Here is a 14,367-nt window from a genome sequence, read left to right on the forward strand (position 1 = left end):
TAGTAAAAAATTTCCAAAAAATGTAAAATTTGGTCTCCAAACACATATTAATATGAAGAACAAGATGAACGGTTCGGATCGACCATTAGGATTTTGAAAACTCTAATATTGAACCGTAGCACCGTAGCCCTCTATGCTATCAATAGCACCCAAGCCTTACTCCACATATATGTATATGTACACACACACACACACACACACACATATATATATAGGTTGGCTAAGATCAAAGTGGTAGTTCCTGAGCTTTGGTGCTACCAATTCGTTTTTTAATTTTTAAATTTCAAAACGTTGATCCGAACCGTTCAAGTTGTTCTCCATATTAAATTGTGCTTGGAGACCAAATTTTACATTTTTCTAAATTTGTTTACTATTTATTAAGCCACTTTGAAAACAGCTAATCCAACAGTGGCTTCTGATTTTACTATTTTGTTAAGCCACCGTTGGATCAACGATTTTCAAAGTGGCTTAATAAATAGTAAAAAAATTCAGAAAATGTAAAATTTGGTCTCCAAGCACAATTTAATATGGAGAACAACTTGAACGGTTCGAATCGACGTTTTGAACTTTGAAAATGAAAAAACTAATTGTTAGCACCAAAGCTCAGGAACTACCACTTTGATCTTAGCCAACCTCTCTCTCTCTCTCTCTCTCTCTCTATATATATATATATATATATATGAGGAGGGTTAAAATGCACCCTCCCTGTTGTGCTCCTAACGTGCACCCTCCCCTCATATCTTCATTTTCAAAGTTCAAATAGTCGATTCGAACCTTCCAACGTGTTCTTCATATTAAAATGTGCTTGGAGACCAAATTTTACATTTTTTGGAAAATTTTTAGTATTTTTTAAGAATTTTTGAAAATCATCACTTTGCTGAATTTTTTATTATTGTTTAGTTTAATCAAAATTCTGAAACAATAGTAAAAAATTTCTAAAAAATATGAAGAACACGTTGGAAGGTTCAAATCGACTATTTGAACTTTAAAAATGAAGATATCAGAGGAGGGTGCACGTTAGGAGCACAAAATGGAGGGTGCATTTTAACCATCCTCTATATATATATCTCTCCTCCTTATTAAGGAGCTTAATGTCTAGATTCTGCAAGGGTCCTGATTTACTGTTTTTTTTTTCGGAATGATGCTCAGCTGTTGAATTTCCAGATCGCACATAAATGAATTTTCCAAATTATGAGCTTCAACACTTAAGTATGCACTGGTCGCACCGCATATGATCCCAGTGCCCGTAGATCGCGCGTCGCACCCGTGGAACGCGCCTCTGAACCACGCACGGCACCTGCGGACCGAGCCTGTGCACAGCGCACCCTTTTTCTTTTTTTTCTGCTGAAGGCGGGATTCGAACCCAGTTGGGTTCTGTTGGTGCCAAAATTCTTACCACTACACTAGAGTTCACATGTGTTATCTTGTAGATAAATATAGTATTTAACTATTTTTCACTACAAATTTGATTTAAATTATCTCTCCTCCTTATTAAGGAGCTTAATGATTTCTACTACATAATTTGCTTCCGTTGCTGTGCACGGGCACGATTACTAGTATATACATACATAGAGAGAGAGAGGTTGGCTAATTAATATACCAACCTTAGTATTTGTTATACTAAGTGGGTATTATTATTTCGATCTCCAAATAATCGTTTTGAAAAGCTCAACATGTTTATCATATTAAAATGAGCTTGGAGACCAAATTTTACATATTTTTGAAAATTTTTACGGTTTTTTTTTTTTTTGAAACAGTGATTTTCAAAAATATATAAAAAAAATTCCAAAAAATTTAAAATTTGATCTCCAAGCACATTTAAATATAGAAAACACGTTGAACATTTAAAATCCATTATTTGGAATTCGAAATCACAAAACCCACTTGGTATAACGAACTACTCTCTCTATATATACCAACGTTGGTATATTAGCCAACCTATACACACACATATAGATATATAGATATACATATGTGTATGTATATTTACATATATGTATATATATATAGAGATGGGCTATTGTGCATTGCAATGCATAGGCCATGGTGTGCATTGGACCATAAATCACCGATTCAAAGTCCAAATGACCGATCCAAACCGTTCATCTTGTTCTCCATATTAATATGTGCTTGGAGACCAAATTTTACATTTTTTGAAATTTTTTTACTATTTATTAAGCCACTTTGAAAATCGCTGATCCAACGGTGACTGTTTGGAACAGTAAAATCAGAAGCCACCGTTGGATCAGCGATTTTCAAAGTGGCTTAATAAATAGTAAAAAAATTCCAAAAAATATAAAATTTGGTCTCCAAGCACATATTAATATGGAGAACAAGATGAACGGTTTGGATCGGTCATTTGGACTTTGAATCGGTGATTTATGGTCCAATGCACACCATGGCCTATGCATTGCAATGCACCATAGCCTATCTCTATATATATATATATATATATATATAGAGAGAGAGAGAGAGAGAGAGAGAGAGAGAGATGTGCTATGGTACATTGCAATGTATGGTCCTCTTGTACATTGGATGTAAAACATTAGATTCAAAGTTCAAATAGTCGATTTAACTAGCTCAATATGTTCTCCACATTGAAATGTGCTCGGAGACCAAATTTTATATTTTTTTTGGATTTTTTTACTATTTGTTTATAATTTTTGAAAATTGTTGTTTTTAGAAAATTTTGGATCAAAGAAAAACAACGATTTTAAAAAATTCTAAAAAAATAGCAAACAAATTCCAAAAAATATAAAATTTGGTCTCCAAGTATATTTTAGCATGGATATTAAATTGAACGCGCGGTTTGAATCAGTTGTTTTGAAAATCAAAACCAATAATTTGTTGTCCAATGTACAAGATGTCATATACATTGCAATGCCCCATAGCTCAACTCTCTCTCTCTCTATATATATATATAAATTATATATGGGTATATATAATTGAAAAAAACCCAAAAGCCCAAGTCATTAGAAAATACCGGAATTTAATTAACTTAAAATAATAAGAAAATTATTAAAAATATATTTGGACTTAAATAGTGACTTAAAACATAATTAGTTTTACTAAGAGATTAACTTAAGCGAAATAAATAATTAGAGAAGTTTTTTAAATATGGAATGTAACTAGTGAAAAATATTTTTCTCTCGAAAAAAACGTTTGTTCGTAAAAAATCTGCAGAATTTGTGGCAAAACAATTAGTGAACGGAATGTAATTGTCGGTCAATTCTTCTGAATTTTCATGAGTGCATGTATGGACCAAATTCGGGGCCAAAAAATAGTCAATAAACTTAGTAGAAACGGAAGAATACATGCGCAGTGAAAGCCCTTTATTGATCTCCAAGTCAGTCTTTCACATTGTCACAAGATTCGAAAATTATTCGTGAAAAATTTGTTTTGTTAGTAATGCCCAACCGAACACCGAATTATTCAGTATACCAAACTTTGACTAAATTAAACCCGAATAATTCGCGAATTTTACGAACTTTTCCCGAATTTTTCTCATAACATATTTTGTTTTGTTTTTTTTTGTTTTGCTCTCTTGCAGGACTAAAATTTCTGGTTCAAATAATCTCTAATGAATTATATCCAAATTATTTTCTAATCATGAATTTTTGATCTCGCCAAACTGAATCCGAATAATTTATTTGTCACTATGGTCTTTCAAAGAAAATCTTTGGGTTCCACCTTCCTCGGACCGTTGTATGCAATTCATAGATGTAGCGAAGTTTTCATTAACGGTAAATTTAGGAATTATGATTTTAATTAATATTACTAATGTTTTTCAGAAACATGATAGCAATATTGCAAACTCCATCTCCAGTCAAATTATTTAACTAGCGACTTTTGAATGGAACCACATTTATGAGGGCGTTGTTGCTACATATCAAATCTCTACCCGTAGTATATTAAGTCTTAATATCAAGTCTTTAAAATGTTTAAATTGTATTTTTTTATATCTCAGTTAAAGACACTAGAGATTACTCATCCAAAGTCTTTATACCTAGCAAATTCAGTCTTTATATCTAGCTTATTAAGTCTTTAAAAGATACAAATTGCAATTCTTTGTCTCAGTTAACAAAAGTAAAAAGTTGTCCCAAATCATTATACATATCATATCAAGTCAATAAAAAGTTTAAAATGCAACTATTGATATCTTAGTTAGTGAGCTTTTCTGCAGCTCCAATTTGTACCCAAAAATGTCACTACTATAAAATACACATTTACCATCAACCCTTTACCATCGGATGTGCTTCCGCACAGATGGTATACGTTACAAGTGGCAGCATTGTAATTACATTGAATTTTTACCATTGGTTGACGTTTAACAAACCGATGGCGCTGATGGACCGCACATTTTCTATCGGTGTTTTATATCCAACCGTTGGTATTAATTGACTTTGCGACATCGGTTGGGCTATTGCACCGATGGTGCAGATGTGGTAATCTTTACTATCTGTGATGTAGTTGAGCCGTCAGTATTAGTTTGATCAATACCAACTCTGAATTTTTTTGAATCGATGGGATGTTCTAAAGGGTAATTAATACTTTTTTTAGAAGTAATTAGCTTGGCAGAAGCTGAAAGGGTAATACTTGTTGTCCTCTAATTAAAAGTCAAAAAAATAGTAAAAAAATAAAAAAAATGTAAAATTTAACCTCCAAGTATATTTTATTATAGATATCATGTTGAACGTTTTGGATCGACTGACTGGACATTAAAAATCGTAAAATCAAATTGTTGTAAGATGTTGTAAGTGATATCCCTCCTCATATATATAAGCAAACTACATAAAATGTGTCCCTTATAGGATTAGAACATGCATGCCTTTATTTTTGAAAACTTTAATATTTACAAATTAATTTCAAAAATTGTAATCATTGAAATTTAGTAATTTAAACTATAACGATTTAAATTTTGATAAAAGGACAATTATATTTTAAACTATTAAAGGGACAATTATATTATCATTTTCATAAATTATCACTTTTCTCTACATATTTTGTAATAAATGGACAATTATATTTTATTAAAGGGACAACTTTAAGAACAAAGAAATGTCTCTTTATTGAAAATATATTTAAAATGTAATTGTCCCTTATACTCTAAATATAGAGATCATGTTCCACAGCTTGGATTGACTATTAGTATGGTAGCCTTACTATATATATATGAGGTTGACTTAAGTGTGCCATGGAGTAAAACACATTTGTACTCCACGCCATATTTTAATTTTGAAAATCCAAACAACCGATTTGAACCTTCCAACATATTCTCTATATTGAAATGTGTTTGGAGACTAAATTTTATATTTTTTGGAATTTTTTTACTATTTATTAAGCCACTTTGAAAATCACTGTTTCGTTGTGAACAGTAAAAAACATTAAAAATTTATGGACCGTCGGATCAGCGATTTTCAATGTGGCTTAATAAATAGTAAAAAAAGTCCAAAAAATGTAAAATTTGGTCTCCAAGCACATTTCAATATGGAGATCATGTTGAGCGGTTCGAATCGGTTGTTTGAATTTTCAAAATAGAAATATAGTGCCATAGAGCACAAATTTGTTTTACTCCATGACTCATTTTAGCCCAACTCTATATATATATATATATATATATATTATGAGGTACATTATATATGGGTATATATAATTGAAAAAAACCCAAAAGCCCAAGTCATTAGAAAATGCCGGAATTTAATTAAATTAAAATAATAAGAAAATTATTAAAAATATATTTGGACTCAAAAAGTGACTTAAAACATAATTAGTTTAACTAAGAGATTAACTTAAGCGAAATAAATAATTAGAGAAGTTTTTTAAACATAGAATGTAATTAGTGAAAATATTTTTCTCTCAAATAAAACTTTTGTCGATAAAAAATCTGTGGAATTTCTGGCAAAACAATTAGTCAACAGAATTTAATTGTCAGTCAATTCTTCTGAATTTTCATGAGTGCGTCTATGGTCCAAATTCGGGGGGGAAAAAATTAGTCAATAAACTTATCAGAAACGGAAGAATACATGTGCAGTCAAAGTCCTTTATTGATCTCCAAGTCAGTTTTTCACATTGCCACAAGATTCACAAATAATTTGATTTTTGGTGATTCCTAATCAAACATCAAATTATTCGGTTTACCAAACTTTGATCGAATTATACTCAAATAATTCACAAATTTTACGAACTTTTCCAAAAACATTCCCGAATTTTTCTCATAACATTTTTTGTTTTTTGCTCTCATGCAAGTCTGAATAATTTTCTAATCATAAATTTTTTACCTTACAAAACATAGCTCGAATAATTCATCTGTCACAATGATCTTTCCAAGAAAATCTTTTGGTTCTACCTTCCTCGGGCCCCTGTATGCAAATTCATAAAAATATTGTGACTATGTGAAAGACTGACTTGGAGATCAATAAAGGGTTTTGACTGCGCATGTATTCTTCCGTTTCTACTAAGTTTATTGACTATATTTTTGCCCCGAATTTGGTCCATACATACACTCATGAAAATTCAGAAGAATTGACCGATAATTGCATTCTGTTTACTAATTGTTTTGCCACAAATTCTACAGATTGGGCATTTCATGCTTATCTGTACAAATAAAGTCAGATTAATAGACCAAAAATTAACGTCTCCATCTAATTATGAATAGCTCTAACGTTTGGTAAACCAAAAGTTGAAGTCATAATATATAGATATCAAAGATTCAAAGATGTCACTTTGTCAAAGAGGTAGCGTACGTAAGCTGCATGGCATGTATACAAAATTGGTCCTAGTGTTTACTCTCATCTAATTATTTTTGACCGAATTGAATCTGAATAATTCGCGAATTTTATGAACTTTTCCCAACTTCTATGAATTTTTTCTTAATTTTTCCCAGAACATTTATTTTTGTTTCTTTGCTCTCTTGCAGGACTAAAATTTTTAGTTCAGATAATTCCGAATTATTCTCAAATTATATCCGAATAATTTTCTAATCACAAACTTTTGACCTCGCCGAACTGAACTTGAATAGTTCATTTGTTACTATGGTCTTTCAGAGAAAATCTTTTGCTTCCACCTTCCTCGGACAGATGTATGCAAATTCATGGATGTAGCGAAGTTTTCGTTAACGGTAAATTTAGGAGTTAAGATTTTAATTAATATTACCAATATTTTTCAGAAACATCATAACAGTCTTGCAGACTCTATCTTCAGTCAAATTATTTAATTAGCGACTTTTGAATGGAATGACATTTAAAAGAGCGTTGATGCTACCATATATATATCAAATATCTAGGCTTAGTATATTAAGTCTTAATATCAAGTCTTTAAAATGTTTAAATTGTATGTATTTATTTGTCCGAAGTCTTTATAACTAGCAAATTCAGTTTTTATATCTAACTTATCAAGTCTTTAAACAATATAAAGTACAATTAATTATTTATATCTCATTTAACAGAACTAAAAAGTACTCGTCACAAATCTTTATACAGATCATATAAAGTGTTTAAATCAAGTCTTAAAAAAGTTCAAAATGCAACTATTGATATCTTAGTTAGAGAGCTTTTGTGCAGCTCCAATTTGTACGTAGAAATGTACAGGGGTGATTTTGCTATGTGTCACCCACAGTGTGTACCCATAATGTTATCAAAGCCATTTTTTATTTATATAAAATGAATTCTTTTGAGATATTGACCATATTTCATATCAAAATTCATGGTTTTCAAAGTAGAATATTATATTGAAGTTTAATACATCATATCCAAATTATCTTGAGAGCCCATGCATGAATTTGGCATAAGCAAATTAACTAGCAACTTTTTAGGGTACATCAGATTCGTTGGACTCCAATCATCTTGAGATGTCCCTAGACAATTATAAAACAGGCAACTTGAATCTCAGCAAAAAAAAAAAAAAAAAAAGAGGGCAACGTAAGAAAAACTACCAACGAAACAAATTTACAGGAATTTTCTTCCAAATCATGTCGCAAAAAAAATCAGTAACAAGGGTGGTCGGTCACACGGACAACCCAACAAATCCAAAACTCTACCTAGGTCGATTAGTCTTACGATCTACAAAGTGATCAGAGAGATTGAGAGATCATCAAGAGTTAAAGAAAAAAAAAAGATAGGGAAAAACGACGCCTAAATCCTAACAGATAGAGAGATTATCAAAAGTGTGTGAATTGAAGAGACAATATGGATAAACAAATAGGCAGCAGACATAGAGGATAAATTTAATTGATTTGTCAAGAAGTAGTGCATCTTTTGGACAAGTTGTTGAAATAGAGCTCAAATTTTAATTGCTTCTATCGGTTCTATTGGTTCTTGGTGAACATATATATTAATTTGGTTAGATAGAGAGGAGGCTAGAATTAAAAGCAGGGCATTGAAATGGCACGAAATGAGGAATTTGTTATAAAATAGAATTTATGTGGATGTTCATGTTAAAACTTCTAATATTAATCCTCAATTGATTGCTCCATTATCCCACTACCTTTGGCATTCATTCTCCTTTATTATTCTAACATCTCTTTGTAGCTTATAAATAATGGTTTTGTAAATAAAGAACAAAGTCTTAGATAATACAATTAGAAGAGAATAAAATTATGTTATTTCTCTCTTTCTCTCTTGTTATTTACTTACTTTTGTTGCAACTTCATTTTAATTTTACAAAACGTTATCAGCACGACTTTTTAGAGGAAGTTGCAAAGTAATCCTATTATAAGTAATTTGTGATTAATTATTATATCTTTCATTAATTTAAATTTCAATCAATTTTTTATTATATTTGTTTTATTTTATAAGAATCATTCCTTGTAGTGTATGATGGAATAATAACGTAAAGTTATTATCAAAACTAAATGTTTATCAAGAACCTGAAGTTTGTATTACCTGAATATAATAATAAGAGTAATAATCTGAAGTTATTAACACAACTAAAAGTTTCTAAAGAACTTGAAGTTCGTATTTTCCAAATAAAAAAATGACTTGAAGTTATTGTTAGAAATGTTTTTATACACAGCTGTTTTGATCTTAGCTTCGGCCAGGAATTGTCTATTTCGGCCTTGGCCGAACATACTTTTTTTGCATAGTTATTTCAGCCAGAAACTATCTATTTTGACTAGGAACTATTTATATTTAGAACATGAAGTTCTATTAGAAAATTTAGTATAAAACTAATATAATAAACAGCAGTTATTATAGGCCACTAGAAGAATAATAACCTAAAGTTATTCCCAATTAAAAACTTGAAGTTTTATTAGAATTTTTCATATAAAATCAATGTAATAACCAGAAATTATTATAGATCACTAGATGAAAATATAACCCGAAGTTATTTCAAATTAAATTCTAGAATTATGTAGTCAAGCAATTTAATAACTAGAAGTTATTAAATAAATATTTTATTATAACGTGAAGTTATTAATATATTTAAATTTATTTCTCTTTAGTCAATTTACATATTTTTTATTTACTTTTTTTTTATCACTCTTTTAATTTATCGTAACCTGAAGTTATGACATTAATAACCTGAAATTAATACATATTTATTTTGTAGAACATATGAAAAATCTCACAAAGTTTGAATTTATCTTATTTTTCATTCATCATAACTCGAAGTTATAGTAGTAATAACCTGACGTTGTAAATATGTATTAATGAAAAATGAGAAAGAAAAACATCACGAAGTTGTTTGTTTCAGATATTTGATGACAATTCATTGGTCGCATATTTGTTGTACGCCAAACAATTTTGTAGAGCTTTATGAAGTCTCAATTAAGAAAAAAAAAGTGGAAACTAATTTGATTGAAAATGACCCCAACAATGAATGTCATATGGTAACACATCTTGATGTATCAGATTTCTTTCAGAATGTAAATGAAGAAATTTATATTATTACTTAGGGAGAAAATATAGTATAGAAGTTTATGTTTATGTTTAATAAAATTTTAGTTCACTTCTATTTTTTTTATATGCAAACAAGTTTCATTAATAAATGTAGTTTATTTTTATTCTTGCATTTTAAAGGAAAATGGCTGACGCAATGATAAGTAATGAAGATCCATGTCTGGTAGACAGTGGAACAACTAATACCATATTGAAAATTAAGAAATATTTTTCACAATTGCATCTTGGTTTGGTGATAGGGGTGAAATAAGTTGTTATTTTCCCTATCACTTAGCCTATATTATTGCCATTTATCGAGTTGCAATTGCTTATTTTTTAGAGAATCAGATTAATTTTTGTTATTTCACTTGATTTTAGAGAATTGCAGATTTTCAATTATATTGGAGCAAAAATAGACATAAAACGATGCAATTCTGACATTCAGCCTCAGCTGCACGGATGCCTTCATCCGCATGCTACCCATAAGTGCTACCGCAAACAGTTATGTCGTCCATGTGGTTCACAGCCAAACCGTATGCGACTCAGGCATCCGCACGCAAAAATTGCCAGAACAACAGTTACAGATATAACTTATGAGTTTAATCTAGTTGTTCATTTATATTATCATTGCACTATGATCTGAATTCTTACTGAGATTTATGCCTTATATTCTTGCTTATTGTGTGTTTAAAGTGACCTTGTATGTATGGAGTGTACAATCCATTCATACCCTTAATTGGGAGGTTAACCAATACTCTAAGAATATAAGTATCTTAGATACAAGTAGAATAGACCGAAAGGGTGCCCGCTTGTATTCGGTCTACAATAAGGAACCTATTAGGATATGGTTTAGCGGACGAACGTCGCATTCTATGACTAATAGTGAAGTAATCTTGATTATTGGTATTATGAAATATTAGTAATTAGGACTTATCATTAATCTTCATGCAATTGTACTAAGTACCTGACAAGGACTTACTCAGTTAGGGTGTTGTGAGACTGATAGGAGATCAACACTAAAATAAGATTAGCAACTCTCAGATTGCATTGATACTAGTGCAGGGCGTGTGCGGTTTAGGCCAAATTGTGTACGATTCCGACTGGAGCAGAAACCAGCCCTTGTACGGTTTACCCAGTCGTGTGCGGATGGTGATAGAGCCACATGCTATTGAGTAACTTTACAATTGATAGGTATTAGCAGTATCATGCGGTTGGTGATAGATTGTGCACAATTGTTATAACAACCAGAACCTAGATTAAATAAGTTTGAATGATAGAATGTCTGATTCCCTAGAAGGTCATCTTCTAAACACTTAATCTATTACTATTTCTCTGTTGTAATACAACATTACAACTGAGCCACTAACAATCAATAAACCAAAACACAATCAACCAACCTAAAGGAACCGATAACCTAGAACTTAGTTTACATCTTAGATCTCTTAATACACCATCCCTGCGGATCGACACCCCCTATCTATACTATACGATAGATTCATACGCTTGTGAATCGACAGTAGAGTCAACATTAGGGTTATAAATATTATAAACATTGATTTCCACCCTATCATTAGGCTAATATTCACACTACATCTAACACAATTAATTTAATATAAAGCTCCAGAAGAGCTTGTCTTTTGTTACCTCAAGGAACAAAATTAATAATAGATGATGCCTTATATTCAAGTATGCTTAGAAGAAATCTACTAAGCTTTAAAGATATTCGAAAGAATGATTATCATTTTGAAACTATGAATGTGAAAAATTGTGAGTATCTTCATATCACATCTATTAAGAATGACCAGAAGATCATAATTAAAAATATGAAAACAATGTACTCTGGACTATATATGTCACACCCCGGTGCCCCACGAGGCGCGACAGGTGCTCCTGCCGTAGGCATACGGTTGCCCGTATACCTACTAGGCAATTACGATATGATAGAAAGAAAACATAACACGCAAACAAAGCAAATAAGTAACATAAACAGATCTCAAATCCCATCTGGTCAGGTTTCAGTATACAAAACCCGTATCTCAATGGATACGCATCACCAAATGACACAGAGAATATATATATACAACCAAAACATAACTATACACATAATCTCTAATGTCACAATACCAGACAAGCTATGTAGAGGTGAAACCAGGGTCTACCGTCCTCGTGTCTCTCTCGGATCCACCGAACCGGAACCTGAAAATATTACCCAAAAAGGGGATGAGAATTGAATTCTCAGTGCGATAATTGCCACAAAATAATCCCTGGACTTGCAATCACAGATTATATTCAAAATGAAACACAAATAAAGTCCAGATCAATTCATAACCATTTGTAAACATGAATGCAGAAATCCAACAACATATATATATCCAAATGAAATCACAAGTTAGGAATTGCCAAGATGAAATTCAATCACACAATATTTGGTTTACTCGGTTTCAGAATATCTGGTAGATACAGGCCTAACCGTTTAATTAAAAGTCTGGTTCTAAAAAATACATATAAAGCGAATTGACCATCCAAACGCGTTACCCCCTGGGTAATGCCTCCGATACACAAGTCACATACAATCACAATCATAGTACAACGTCACTTACCCCTCGTCCCAACCGGTACTGGGAACTGCCGAGGGCCAGACGATCTAAAGCTTTAGAACACTGGGCGTCAAAGTCCCTGCAGAGACTCTGACAAATCCGGTTTCACCCCCTGGGTGACATCATCACGGCGGATGACAATAATACCATATCCACCAACTGATGGTGATATAAAGCACGGTGACTTTAATTCCAAAATCAGATCATTCCGATCAACACAATTTATAACCATACCAGCATGCAAGTCCATCAGTTAAAACAATTCCAGTTCCACTTTATTTGGGCAATGCAATGCATATGCAACACAATCCGATAATGCAATTCAATCAATAATCAACATGTTAACCGAAACACAGTTTAATTCTGAATATAAACTATCAAACAAGTCCAGAAATCCCGCACCTGTTTATGCTGCACGTAAACCGACCTTACGTCTCGTGATATTCCGTACCCGGTTGCCTTACCGACTCTATTTAAAATATACCACAATTAAGGTTTAATTAGTTACAGTAGCTATATAAATGAAATTAGTACGATTACGGTTCGATGCTCGTTCGATTCGGCATAATTTAGACTCACTTTACCATTTTAAGCTACCTGGTTACGGCCCGTAAGGGATTCTGTTGCGGCCCGCAACAAATAAGGCAGTATGAATTCGCCTCTGTTTCAGCTCTTACGGCCCGCAATAAAAGGGCTACGGCCCGCAACACACTTCCAGTGATTTCACAACTCTGTTCTACAGCTCTGTTTTCAACTTGTTACGGCCCGTAAGGGATGGGTTGCGGCCCGCAACACCATCAGGTTTTTTTTTTGTATTCAGTCTGGTTTTGGTTCGTTCGGCTTTCTCGTTTTAATTCAGTTACTACCCCGCATTACTTAATCATATACCATACCATCTTGGACATCTAATACCATATCTAAACACATGGTTTCATATAAATTTACATAACACACAATTTGGTCAAGTTAGTGATACTTTGGTCGATTCAAGCTCGGTATTTTGAGTTAACCAACAATTCCGGTTTCGATCGAGATAACTAAACCAAATCCATCACCTTCAGAATTCTAAAACCATTAATCAGATTTTTCAAAACCCTAAACCCTAGTTCAATTTCCAAAAACCCTATTCCATGAAATAACTTCAATTATTCAGACAAATCGAATCGAAGGCTTATAATAGCAATCGAAACTCGAATTAGAACTTCAACCAAAAGAAAAGAAAGAAAACACGAATCGAATCGAAAATTAGGTTTTCGAATAGAGAATATGATAGATAAATATATACCAAATTGATGGTTCGAATAAGTGGAGAACCTCGTTCTGATCTCGAGACTACGAACGGTTCGATCGATCGCGCGGGTTTCACTTTCTTCCTTTCTCCCTTCCTTTCTCTTGCACAGCTCACCACTTTCCCTCTCTCATTTACGGTATAGAAGGTGTACCAAACGGTACAAGGGAGATAGATATGACATGAATTGGGTTCTTTTACCATTTAGTCCTTTTAAGTTTCCATTATTACATAAGGGCTTAATTTATACACATACAACCTTACATATATTTTTAATGCATATAAACCTTTCCAAACTCAAAACCAATATATACATATACATGTTTAATTATATATATATCAAATTTAGAAATATTTTTATTTTATACCAAAAATTTTACGAGAATGTGACAATATAGTACTTATATAAGTAGAATAGAATCAAATATGGTTGCTAACCCGAAATTAGATGTTATTAACCAAAAGTTAGTTGATCCCAAATTATTTTTATTGTGGCAGGATATATTGGGTCATCCAAGAAATATAATGATGAGGAGAATAATTGAAAGTGCAAATGGTCATTCCCTAAATGACCTGAAGATTCTATTATCAAAAGATATTACATGCC

The 14,367-nt window shown here is 31.9% G+C and overlaps 1 pseudogene; it reads right to left on the reverse strand.

Moving 5' to 3' along the window:
• Positions 1 to 11,789: 11,789 nt before the first annotated feature.
• LOC144553791 (uncharacterized) overlaps positions 11,790 to 14,367 on the reverse strand; it is an 87,927-nt pseudogene continuing 85,349 nt past the window's right edge.

The sequence above is a fragment of the Carex rostrata genome, chromosome 5, assembly GCF_964058835.1.
Source record: "Carex rostrata chromosome 5, lpCarRost1.2, whole genome shotgun sequence".
Classification (NCBI taxonomy): Eukaryota; Viridiplantae; Streptophyta; class Magnoliopsida; order Poales; family Cyperaceae; genus Carex; species Carex rostrata.